This window comes from Mandrillus leucophaeus, unplaced genomic scaffold, assembly GCF_000951045.1.
Source record: "Mandrillus leucophaeus isolate KB7577 unplaced genomic scaffold, Mleu.le_1.0 Scaffold2, whole genome shotgun sequence".
Lineage (NCBI taxonomy): Eukaryota > Metazoa > Chordata > Mammalia > Primates > Cercopithecidae > Mandrillus > Mandrillus leucophaeus.
Window position 1 is genome coordinate 1,247,691 of NW_012102031.1, and position 13,032 is coordinate 1,260,722.

A 13,032-nucleotide genomic window follows, 5' to 3' on the forward strand; every position below is an offset into this window, starting at 1 on the left:
CCCCCGACCTCAAGGCTGGGTGTTATTTTTATTGTTTTTATTTTTGAGACGGAGTTTCGCTCTTGTTGCCCAGGCTGGAGAGAAATGGCGCGACCTCGGCTCACCGCAACCTCTGCCTCCCGGATTCAAGCGATTCACCTGCCCCAGCCTCCGGAGTAGCTGGGAATTACAGGCATGCGCCACCACGCCGGCTAATTTTGTATTTTTAGTAGAGACAAGGTTTCTCCATGTTGGTCAGGCTGGTCTCGAACTCCTGACTTAAGGTGATCTGCTCACCTCGGCCTCCCAAAGTGCTGGGATTACAGGCGTGAGCCACCGTGCCTGGCCAAGGCTGGGTGTTATTTATGTCCCCCTCTGTGTCTCCGCAGACAGAGCTCGGTGGAGAGATGGCCGCGGCCCAGCTGCACACAGCCGGCGCTCAAGTGCGAGGCCAAGGCAGGAAGACGCCGGCCCAGCCGCCTGCTGCCCAGGACCGAGGAGGCCTCTGGTCCAGGCTGGATTGCCTCACCCTTGGGAAAGCAACAGAGGACAGGAGGTAGCTGCCACCTGAGGTCATGGTCACCCACATCCCACCACACCGCATTTGCTCTCCCTCCTTCCCCAGGTTAGGACATCATCGGGCACTTCCATGTCGCCCCAGGAGGCTCCCCTACAGCAGGGGCATGGCCACGGGGAGGCTGCTGAGCAAAGTTAATTCCTGGGTTCCACACCAGGCCTCTTGGGAATGGGGCCTGGGCCTCTGCATTTGAAATGTGCTCTACCTTCTAAGATTTGAGATGATTTGAGAGCAGGGAGGGTTTTAGGGAAGAGAGCTAGCTGACAGCAGGAGATGGCAGGTGCAGGTGGGGACTGCGGCAGCCTTGATTTGATGGGGCAGGATGGAAAGGGCAGATGAGGATGAACTGGGAGCCTTGGTCAGAGAATGTCCTGATCATGACCTTGGAGCACCACGCCCACCCGTACAGGTATCCTTTACTGCCTGCTAAGGGATATATTGGACCCTGTCCTCCAGCAACCCTGCAAAATGGGCCTTATTGTCCCCATTTTAAAGGCTCAGAGCGTGAGGCCGGGCGCAGTGGCTCACAACTGTAATCCCAGCACTCTGGGAGGTCGAGGCAGGCAGATTGCTTTGAGTCCAGGAGTTTGAGACCAGCCTGGCCAACATAGCAAAACCCCGCCTCTACTAAAAATACAAAAAATTAGCCGGGCATGGTGGCACATGCCTGTAGTCCCAGCTACTCGGGAGGCTGAGGCAGGAGAATCACCTGAACCCGGGTGGTGGAGGCTGCAGTGAGCCAAGATTGCACCACTGCACTCCAGCCTGGGCGACAAGAGTGAGACCCTGCCTCAAAATAACAATAATAAATAAAAATCAAGGCTCAGAGAGGGGATGTGACTTGGACAAAGTCCCTGGTGAGGAGGGTACAGAAAAATCAGGACTCAGTTTAATTCCTCCATCCAGGCCCTAGCTAAACACTAGGCATGAAAAGATGAATAAAATACACTTCCTGCCCTAAAAGAGTTGTTGATACAGGAAGAGGAGCAGGCAGCAAACATACCACAATCGCAATCACAATCATGATGGAGGTCTGATGGAGCAGTGAGGGCTCAGAGCTGAATTTTGAAGGATGAAGAGGAGTTACCCCAGAAGATTCGGGAGGGGCATCCCCAGCAGAGGGAACAGCTTGTTCTGCTGCTCAGAGGCCTGAAATAGCAATCGCTGTAGGGATCTGTGAGCTTTTTGGTGAGACTGAGCTTAGAGTGTGTTGGTTTGGTGGGAGATGAGGCTTGATGTGCCCACAGAGCCTTGGCTGGGCAAGGAGGCTGGACTTTGTCCACAGTGCAAAAAGAGTGTGAACCCTGTGGAGGAGGGGTGAGGAGTAGGAGGGACCTGAAGGAGGCCAGAAGAGCAGAGGCACAGGGCTCCCTCCCCCCCAATCTCTGTATCTCCATGGCAACCCCTCTTCCCCCACCCTGACTCTACCTCAGCTGTGGACCTGTTTCTCTATCAGCAGCTAAGCTGGGGACTGTCGGAAGAGACCAGACCTCATTCTAGCTGGGCATGATGTGCTTGCTGTGTGGCCTGGAGCAAGCCACTTTGTCCCCTTGGGTCTTGGTTTTCTTTTCGGTAAAATGGGGGCAGCACTAATCCCTGTCCAGTCCCTCCACGTGGTGAGTGAGGCGCAGAGGCAATGATCAGGTGGGAGGGGCTTGTCTGCCTCACAGCCCTTGTCGGCACCTTGCTAGGCATTGGCTCAATTGGTGCATCCCTCAACCCTCATCCGGTCAAGCCTTCTCCCCAGTGGTCCTCCCAACCATGCCCACCAGACTTCAGGAGAGGCCGGCACTGCTGGCTGGAGTCCTGAAGCTGCCAATTCTCTGAAAGCGGAGGCTCAGGCAAGTCACAGCCTCTCTGGGCCTCAGTTTTCACAGATGCAATATGGAATGTTCCCAAGTGTCTAGTGGGGAGAGGGCCCTGGCAGCCCCTCTGCTCCAGGACAACCCAGGCCTGGTCTCTCTAAACACAAAGGGGGACAGGCACAGTGGCTCACGCCTGTAATCCCAGCATTTTGGGAGGCCGAGACTTGCAGATCAGTTGAGGCCAGGAGTTTGAGATCAGCCTGGCCAACACAGCGAAACCCCATTTCTACTAAAAATACAAAAATTTAGCCAGGCGTGGTGGCGCGCACCTGTAATCCCAGCTACTCGGAGGCTGAGGCAAGAGAATGGCTTGAACCCAGGAGGCAGAGGTTGCAGTGAGCCTGGACTACAGGGCAAGACTTTGTCACACACACACACACACACACACACACTCTCCCAGAAACAGAACAGGCAGATCAGGACCCTCTCTGCCCTACCCCCTGTTATGTCCCCTCTGCCACTCCCAGCCCCTGCCAGGGACATCCTGTGCTCCAGTGATGTCACCAGGCCTACAGGATTTATTTTTAAACTCCCAGGCCTTGGCCAGCTCCCTACCCGTCACCCATCCTACCCCATCTCACCCTACCTGCCCTGCTTCCCACATCCCAGCTGAGCCCCTGGCTGGTCCTTGAAAGCCTCTCCACATACACTCTGTTGCCCAACCTGCAGCCCTCAGGCTTCTGAGAGGTTGTGGGGAGCCAGGTCACTGGCCAACTGATCTTGGCCATTGGATTTGGACCTGCAGAAGTAAACAGATGGGCCCCTGGAGGTGGACCCCAGCTGCCTTGTGTCCCCAAGGGGGAGTCTGAAGCCCAGGTGGCAGGAGGGCGAGAATCATCAGATAGGCTGTGCGAACACTTGGAGCCCCTGTCTGGGCCTTGGAGTTGTCACCAAAGTTTGCTTTGAATTCATTTTTTAAAAGCAGCTTTTTGTCTGGAAGCTTCAAGTCTTTCTTGATGATATGCAATACAGACGACTGCAGAGATAGACTGGGTGCTGGGGTAGCTCCCAGCAGTACCCTGGCCCTCACCTACACCCTGGGCAGGGTGTGTGTCCATCACAGATGTTACACACTTACCCTCTAGAGTGACTTCAGACTAATGATCTGTCCCCATCTTCAGCTTAGAAATTTATGCTGATGAAACACCCATTTTATGTGTTTCATATGTTGGCCTTCTGGATAAGATTATGGGTGAAAATGATATTCTACTTCAAAAAACCATTTGAAAATGGCAGCCTTGACTCTTCTATCCTCATAGCTGCCCTGGGAAGCTGGGCAAGGATCAGAGGACCAGAATCCTCTTTTCTTTTCTTTTTTTTTTTTTTTTTTGAGACGGAGTTGTGCTTTTGTTGCCCAGGCTGGAGTGCAATGGCACGATCTCGGCTCAGTGCAACCTCCACTTCCCAGTTCAAGTGATTCTTCTGCCTCAGCCTCCCGAGTAGCTTGGATTAGCCACTATGCCCGGCTAATTTTTGTATTTTTAGTAGATAGAGGGTTTCACCATGTTGGCCAGGCTGGTCTCGAACGCCTGACCTCAGGTGATCTGCCTGACTCGGCTTCCAAAAGTGCTGAGATTACAGGCGTGAGCCACCACTTCCAGCCCTGAATCCTCTTTTTTTTTTTTATTTCAGACTGTGTCTAACTCTGTTGCCCAGGCTGGAATGCAGTGTCACAATCTCAGCTCACTGCAAGCTCCGCTTCCTGAGTTCATGCCACCATTCTCCTGCCTCAGCCTCCTGAGTAGCTGGGACTACAGGCTCCCACCACCACACCCAGCTTATTTTTTGTATTTTTAGTAGAGATGGGGTTTCACCGTGTAGCCAGGATGGTCTCGATCTCCTGACCTTGTGATCCGCCCACCTTGGTCTCCCAAAGTGCTAGGATTACAGGCATGAGCCACGGCGCCTGACCCTGCACTGCACTCCGGATTGGGCGATAGAGTGAGACTCTGTCCCAAAAAACAAAACAAAACAAAACAAAAAAATGGGAAACTGAGGCTCAAAGAGGAGAAGTGACCCAGGCAGTGGCAGTGGCTAGAATCCAGGGTGTGTCTATCCTCCAGCCCCATGAGAGGTGAGATTGACTTACGTTGCCCAGCCCAGCCCAGCCAGCCAGAGTTGGCAGTCCTCTTTTATTTTATTTTATTTTTTTTGAGACGGAGTCTCGCTCTGTTGCCCAGGTTGGAGTGCAGTGACACAATCTCAGCTCAGCCCACTGCAACATCCACCTCCCAAGTCCAAGCAATTCTCGTGCCTCAGCCTCCTGAGTAGCTGGGACTACAGGTGCCCGCCACCACAATTGGCTAATTTTTTGTGTTTTAGCAGAGAAGAGATTTCACTATGTTGTCCAGCGTGGTCTCGAACTCCTGAGCTCAGGTGGTAATTCGCATGCCTCAGCCTCCCAAAGTGCTAGGATTACGAGCATGAGCCACCGTGTCCGGCTAGAATTTCCATTTCTTGATAGTTCAGTGCAGTGCAACACGGAGAACAAAAGCACAGACTCTGGACCCAGATAGATCTCAGTTTGAGTCTGCCTGTAACATTTCTTAGCTGTGTCATCTTGGGCTACTCACTTCACCTCTCTGTGCCCCCGTTTTCTCACCTGTAAAATGGGATTTATGATAAGATGTAACTCACAAAGAGTTGTGGGAAAGACTTTGAAAAAAATGCTTGAAAAGCACTTAGCAGACTGGGCGTGGTGGCTCACTCTTGTAATCCCTGTGCTTTGGGAGGCTGAGGCAGGTGGATCACAAGGTCAGGAGTTCAAGACCAGCTTGGCCAATGTGGTGAAACCCTGTCTCTACTAAAAGTAAAAAAAAAAAAAGTCTGCTACCACCACCATCACTACCACTACTCTTACCTCCCCAGGGAACATAGTGACCCTTGAGTCAAAAGAACAAGAGCCAGGTTTGTTACTCAAGGGCAGGAGCCAAGAAAGAAAGTGCCTAGGCCTGCTTACTATGCCCGCACTCCAGCTGTGTCAGCAGAAAGTTCACCAGAGCTGGGTTCAAATCCTGCTTATTGGGTGATCTCAACCAGGTCACTTAATTGCTCTGAACCTCAGTTTTCTTATCTGTAAAATGGGTGTAAAGATACTGTAAAGGGCTGTTGTGAAGATGAAATGAATGTGTATAGAAAGCATCTGCTGTGATGGCCGGGCGCGGTGGCTCCAGCCTGTAATCTCAGCACTTTGGGAGGCCCAGACGGGCGGATCACGAGGTCAGGAGATCGAGACCATCCTGGCTAACACGGTGAAACCCCGTCTCTACTAAAAAATACAAAAAACTAGCCAGGCGACGTGGCAGGTGCCTGTAGTCCCAGCTACTCGGGAGGCTGAGGCAGGAGAATGGTGTAAACCCAGGAGGCAGAGCTTGCAGTGAGCTGAGATCACACCACTGCACTCCAGCCTGGGCGGCAGAGCAAGACTCTGTGTCAAAAAAAAAAAAAAAGCATCTGCTGTCCTGGCACAGTAGCTCATGCCTGTAATCCCAGCACTTTGGGAGGCTGAGGTGGGAGGATTGCTTGAGCCCAGGAGTTTGAGACCAGCCTGGGCAACATAGGGAGACCCTCATCTCAATTGAAAACTATATATCTATATATCTATATCTATATCTATATAGATAGATATAGTGAAACCCTGTCTCTACTAAAAATAAAAAAAAAAAAGTCTGCTACCACCACCACCACTACCACTACTCTTATCTCCCCAGGGAACATAGTGACCCTTGAGTCAAAAGAACAAGAGCCAGGTATAGATAGATATAGATATAGATATAGATATATTTAGCCAGGCGTGGTGGCTCACGCCTGTAAATCCCAGTGCTTTGGGAGGCAGAGGAAGGTGGGTTGCTTTATGTCAGGAGTTCATGACCAGCCTGGCCAACATGATGAAACCCTGTCTCTATTAAAAATACAAAAATTAGCCGGGGGTGATGGCGTGCACCTGTAATCCCAGCTATTGAGGAGGCTGAGGGAGGAGAATCACTTGAACCTGGGAGGCAGAGGTTGCAATGAGCTGAGAGCTGAGATTGTGCCACTGCACTCCAGCCTGGACAACAGAGCAAGACTCTGTCTCAAAAAATAATAACAATAAAAAAACCTGACTCACAGTAAGTGCTCAATAATTACATGACCAGGCGTGGTGGCTCACACCTGTTATCCCAGCACTTTGGGAGGCTGAGGCGGGCAGATCACTTGAGGTCAGGAGTTCGAGACCAGCCTGGCCGACATGGTAAAACCCCATCTCCACTAAAAATACAAAAAGTAGCTGGGTGTGGTGGTGTGCACCTGTAATCCCATGTACTTGAGAGGCTAAGGCAGGAGAAGCACTTGAACCCAGGAGGCAGAGGTTGCAGGGAGCCAAGATCACACCACTGCACTCCAGCCTGGGTAACAGAATGAAACACTCTCAAAAAATAAATTAATGAATTAATTAATCACATATCTCTAGCAGGAAAAGAACCAGGCTGACTCTGTATGGGGAAGAGGGGAGGCTGGAGATTGGGCCCCTCCAGCTTAATCCCTGGACCCCCTTCCGCTAAGGAAGTCCACAGCCTCCTTGACTACTCTGGCAGGAGTGAGAATAATGCTGTACGCTTCAGAGAAGCAGGGATCTAAATCCAAATGTATGTAAATCTCATGCAAATCAGGAAGCACTGGGTCCTTCCAGGGGAGAGATGGAGAGAGAAAATCCAGTTACCAGGGACTGGGGATGGGGGTAGGGGGACTGGAACAGAAGCAGGTTGCCCCAGAGCCTTCACAGGGCACTGCCTCAGATGCCAACTGAGAAGCTGCCCCAGGCCCTGTGGGCCCCTCCTGGCATGGATATGAAACCTCCTGGTGCCCTGGGATTCCCCGGTCCTCCTCGGTCAAGTTGAGAGGGTCCCTGGTGAGGATACACACAGACCCATTTGTGCACACATACTCTAACCCTGCCAGACACAGTTGGACACACACACATATACCCAGGAACAGTCACAGACACACATAGACACAATTGTACACACACTCAGACACAGGCACTCGGGCAACTCAGACTCTGGGCCTCAGGGCAGGGGAGGCCCCAGAGATCTTGCCCCACTTGAAAAGGCAGTGCTGAGGCCCCAGGGGCCCCTCGTTTCCTGTCCACCCGCCTTTTCCGCAACCCACACACACGGTACCTGGACACCACCCCCACTCGAGGAGGCCCCTGAAAAAGCTCCTTCCTTGGCCTCATCCTGATACGGCAGGCCTGCTCCGTGCACCCCGTGGGGTTCCAGTTCTTGCCCACATTTATTCTTTATTTTTATTTACTTTTTTAAAAAATTTAACATTTATTTATTTATTTATTTACCAAGACAGAGTCTCACTCTGTCACCTAGTATGGAGTGCAGTGGTATAATCTCAGCTCACTGTGAGCTCCACCTCCCGGGTTCATGCCAATCTCCTGCCTCAGCCTCCTGAGTAGCTGGGACTACAGACGCTATTTTTTATTTATTTATTTATTTATTTATTTATTTTTTATTTAGTAGAGACGGGGTTTCACCGTGTTCGCCAGGATGGTCTCGATCTCCTGACCTCGTGATCTGCCTGCCTCAGCCTCCCAAAGTGCTGGGATTACAGGCGTGAGCCACCATGCTTGGCCCACTTTTTTAATTTTTATTTTTGAGCCAGAGTCTCACTCTGTTGCCCAGGCTGAAGTGCAGTGGCACAATTTCGGCTCACTGCAGCCTCTGCCTCCCGGGCTCAGGTGATTCTCCTGCCTCAGCCTCCCAAGTAGCTGGGACTACAGGTGCTTGCCACCACACCTGGCTAATTTTTTTAATTGTTTTTTTTCTTTTGTTTTGTTTTGTTTTGTTTTTGAGATGGAGTCTCACTCTGTCGCCCAGGCTGGAGTGCAGTGGTATGATCTTGGCTCACTGAAACCTCTGCCTCCCAGGTTTAAGCAATTCTCTGCCTCCCAAGTAGATGGAATTACAGGTGTGTGCCACCACGCCTGCCTAATTTTTGCATTTTTAGTGGAGATGGGGTTTCACCATCTTGACCAGGCTAGTCTTGAACTCCTAACCTCGTGATCCACCTGCCTCAGCCTCCCAAAGTGCTGGGATTACAGGCATGAACCACCACGCCTGGCCCTAATTTTTTTGCATTTTTAGTAGAGATGGGGTTTCACCATATTGGCCAGGATGGTCTCGAATTCCTGAGCTCAGGTGATCCGCTCACCTTGGCCTCCGAAAGTGCCACTGTGCCCAGTCTATTCTCTCTTTTTGACAGATGGGGAAACTGAGGCTCAGAGCCAGGCTTGTCAAAGGCATATGGAGGACTGGGGGTGGTGGGATACAAATTCAGGCAGCAGATAGACTCCAAGTCCGACGCCTCTGCAGAAGCCCTCATCCCAGATTACTGGCTCTGGCCAAGCTACCGTCCCCACCCAACTCCCTGGACATCACCTCCTTCCCCAGAGAGAGCCTAGAAGCACAGGCTCTGGGCAGCAGCCAGCCCTCCCTTCCTCCCAGGCTTCTGTGCACGCCCTTGGACCACGTACACCAGTGGCCATTGGAGGGCAGGAGGGGCGGTGGCCGAGTCAGCTGGTGCCCACAGCACTGCCTGGCACGGAGGGCCCTGGAGGCTTTGCTGAGAGGACAGATCTGGAGGCTGGACCCGAGGTCACCGCCCAGGGTGTGTCTGCAGCGCCACCTGGTGGTGATACAGAACCCCTGCCACACCCGACTCGTGTTGTCATCCTCTCCACAGCCGGGTCAGCAGATATATTTGGGGACTAGCCACTGCGTGCTGCGCATGGGCAGGCCAGGTACTGAGAACCCAGCGAGGCTGAGGAGATGTGGGGGCGTGCACTCCAGGCAGAAGGAACAGCAAGTGCAATGGCTCTGAGACAGGAAGGAGTTGGGGAGACCCAGGAGGAGCAAATGGGTTAAAGAACTAGACTTGAGTGCCAAGGGTAGAGAGGAAGAAAGGCAAGGCTCAGTGGCTCACCTCTGTAATCTCAGCACTTTGGGAGGCCAAGGTAAGAGGATCACTTGAGGCCAAGAGTTTGAGGCCAGCCTGGGCAATATAGTAAGACCCTGTCTCTACAGGAAATAATTTTTTTTTTTTTTTTTTTTTTTTTTTTTGAGATAGAGTTTCGCTCTTGTCACCCAGGCTGGAGTGCAATGGCGCGATCTCGGCTCACTGCAACTTCCGCCTCCTGGGATCCAGCGATTCTTCAGTCTCAGCCTCCCCAGTAGCTGGGATTACAGGTGCCCGCCACCACGCCCAGCTAATTTTTGTATTTTTGTAGGGACAGGGTTTCACCATGTTGGCAAGGCTGGTCTTGAACTCCTGACCTCAGATGATCTGCCTGCCTTAGCCTCCCAAAGTGCTGGGATTACAGGCATGAGCCACTGCGCCCAGCCCCATTTTGTGCTGGTGTGACAGAATACTTGAGACTGGACAATTTGTAAAAAAAGAGATTTATTTCTTATAACTGAGGAAGCTGGGAAGCCCAAGATCGAGGGCTGCATCTGGTGAGGGCTCTCTTGCTGTGTCATAACGTGGCAGAAGGCATCCCGTGGTGAGAGGGAGCGAGAGCTTGAATTTGCAGCTTCAAGCTCTTTTTTTTAAAGATGGAGGTAAATCTTCTCAGCCAGGCTAAAGTACAATGGCCTGATCTTGGCTCACCACAACCTCTGCCTCAGCCTCCCAAGTAGCTCCCAAGCGATTCTCCTGCCTCAGTCTACCAAGTAGCTGGGGCTACAGACGTGCACCACCATGTCCAGCTAATTTTTATCTTCTTAGTAGAGACGGGCTTTCTCCATGTTGGTCAGGCTGGTCTCGAACTCCCAACCTCAGGTGATCCCCCCCGCCTTAGCCTCCCAAAGTGCTGGGATTACAGGCGTGAGCCCCCGCACCTGGCCACCTCAAGCTCTTTTATATCCATTCGTGAGGGTGGAGGCCTTATGACCTAAACACCTTCCATTAAGCCCCACCTCCCAACACTATTGCATTGGGGATTAAGTTTCCAACACATATATTCTGGGGAGACATTCAAACCATAGCACCGTCCTGCGTGCTGTACGCTGGGAAGACGTAAGAACAGTGAGGAATGGTGCACCTGGCCTTGTGCCTTAAGAGGGAGGGCCAGCTGGAGGCAACAGACCGAGGCCCTTGTCCTGTCCCCTCTACCTCTGATCCTTGACCCTTGTGCCATCCCCTCTACCTCCCTGCAGTCTGGACTTCCTGGAGTCAGCCTGGAATCCAGACCTGAGTGGACGCCCACTGCTCTGTTTGGAGAAACCTGCGGGACAGCTAGGCAGTGGCTTGCTGTGTGCCCTGATGACAGAGCCTCAGCTTAAAATAAAAGCCTCCTGCTCAGCTCTTACTTAATCCTGAGGGGACTGGGCATCAGGACGCATGGTTGGGAGGATTTGCTGAAGTGAGAGGCTGCTGAGAGCTCCCGGAGGGCTGGCTGGGGGGCTGGGGCACCCATCTTAAAGTCTGTTTCTGATTTCCTTTGCTGCTCTCCCCTATCTCTGGCTGGCAGCTTGCCCGGATTAGCTGCTGACGTCAGGAGCCACCAGCTGGGCCAGCCTGGCATAGCCACGGGGCAGTGTGTGAAGGGCTGTCTGGGAATAGGGTGCAGTCAAGGAAGGGGCATATGTCCAGCTTTGGAATTTGTCCTCGAGGGAGCTGGGGTGGGGGGAAGGAGAAGGGTTGAGATGTGCTGTCACGCACGCACATGTGACCTGTGTAGCGCATCCTCATTGGACAGAGAGAGAAACAGCTCAGGGAAATGGATAAGCTGTCCAAGGCCACAGAGCTGGTCTAACCCTGGCTGCACCCCACACCAGCTGGTAGACATGCCCCGATAGGCAGCAGCTGCTGGGACTGGAGGTGATGGTCTCTGTGTAGGTCTGTACCTTCCTATCACCATAATGGCAGCTGCCGAGTGGTGAGTGTTCGCCCTACTCCAGATATCTTCGTGGGACAACTGTCTTATGAAGCTGGTGTTTTGTTTTTTGTTTTTTTTTTTGAGACGGAGTTTCGCTCTTGCTGCCCAGGCTGGAGTACAATGGCATGATCTTGGCTCGCCTCAACCTCTGCCTCCTGAGTTCAAGTAATTCTCCTGCCTCTGCCTCCTGAGTAGCTGGGTCACCATGTGTCACCATGCCTGGCTAATTTTGTATTTTTAGTAGAGGCAGGGTTTCTCCATGTTGGTCAGGCTGGTCTCGAACTCCTGACCTCGTGATCCACCTGCCTCAGCCTCCCAAAGTGCTGGGATTGCAGGTGTAAGCCACTGCCCGGCCGCTGGTGTTCCATTCTACAAGTGAGAAACTGGAAGCCCAGAGAAAGGAAGTGACTTGCCTACGATCATACCCCAAATTGGTGATGGAGGCAGGGTTTGATCCTAGGACCGTTGGAGTCTAAAGCCAGTGCTCTGCCATGCAGACAGAGATTTCACAGCTTTGACATGTTTCAAGCCCATGCCCCTGTGCCTGCCATGGCTGCACAGATCTCCGCTTTGAGTGAGCGCATTTGCATGCAGAGTAGAAAATACAGAGGAGGCCAGGTGCGGTGGCTCACACCTGTAATCCCAGCACTTTGGGAGGCCAAGGCAGGTGGATCACTTGAGGTCAGAAATTCAAGACCACCCTGGCCAACCTGGTGAAACCCCATCTCTACTGAAAATACAAAATATAGCCAGGCATGGTGGCACACACCTGTAATCCTAGCTACTGGGGAGGCTGAGGGAGGAGAATTGCTTGAACTGGAAAAGTGGAGGTGGCAGTGAGCCAAGATCGTGCCACTGCACTCCAGCCTGGGTAACAGAGCAAGACAGTCTCAAAAAAAAAAAAAAAAAAAAAAAGAAAAAGAAAAAAAGAAAACGCATGGGGTTAGAACAGGTCATCCCTGGAGAGAAACAGAGCTCAGGTTGACCAATCCTAAGAAAGGACATCCTTAGGCCCCATTGGGTCACATGCTCACCCCTAGACCAATCAACTGTGCCCAGGGCTAGGCTCAGATGGACCACGGGGATGGATATGGGGTGAGCAAGCGCTTGGGTAAAGCCTTTGTCTAAAAATTTGACCTTGGGGCCAAAGGTTTTGCTTTTTCACCTGGCTTCTTGGAGCCCTATTCTCAACCTCAGGGACAAGAGGCCGAGGTGTCAAGAGTTCCATCCTCCTGGATCCTTCCTCCTGGATCCTCTCCAAGCTTTCTCTGTGCTCTCTTTGGCCATCTGGCTGGGCTGTTTCTGCAGTGGGTAGTGAGGTGTGTGATCAGGATCAGAAGCTACCCGCAGGCCTCTTGGCTCTACCCCAACTTGTATGTGAACCCTGGGGACAAGTCACAGCCATTGACTCTCCTGGTCTCCTCTTAAATGCCACCCAGAGAGGCCTTCCCTAACCTCTCCAGTACGGTTAGTCTCTCTCCCAGCTCCCCAGTCTTGTCAGCCACACCCTTTACCTTGGCCCGCCATCCTCCACGTTTTTCCATCTGTTTGTCTTCCCTAGCAGACTGTGAGGGCAGGAGGCAGAGGAGATACAAAATAGACATTTAAGAAATATTTGCAGGCTGGGCACGGTAGCTCACGCTTGTAATCCCAGCACTTTAGGAGGCCGAGGTGGGTGGATTGCC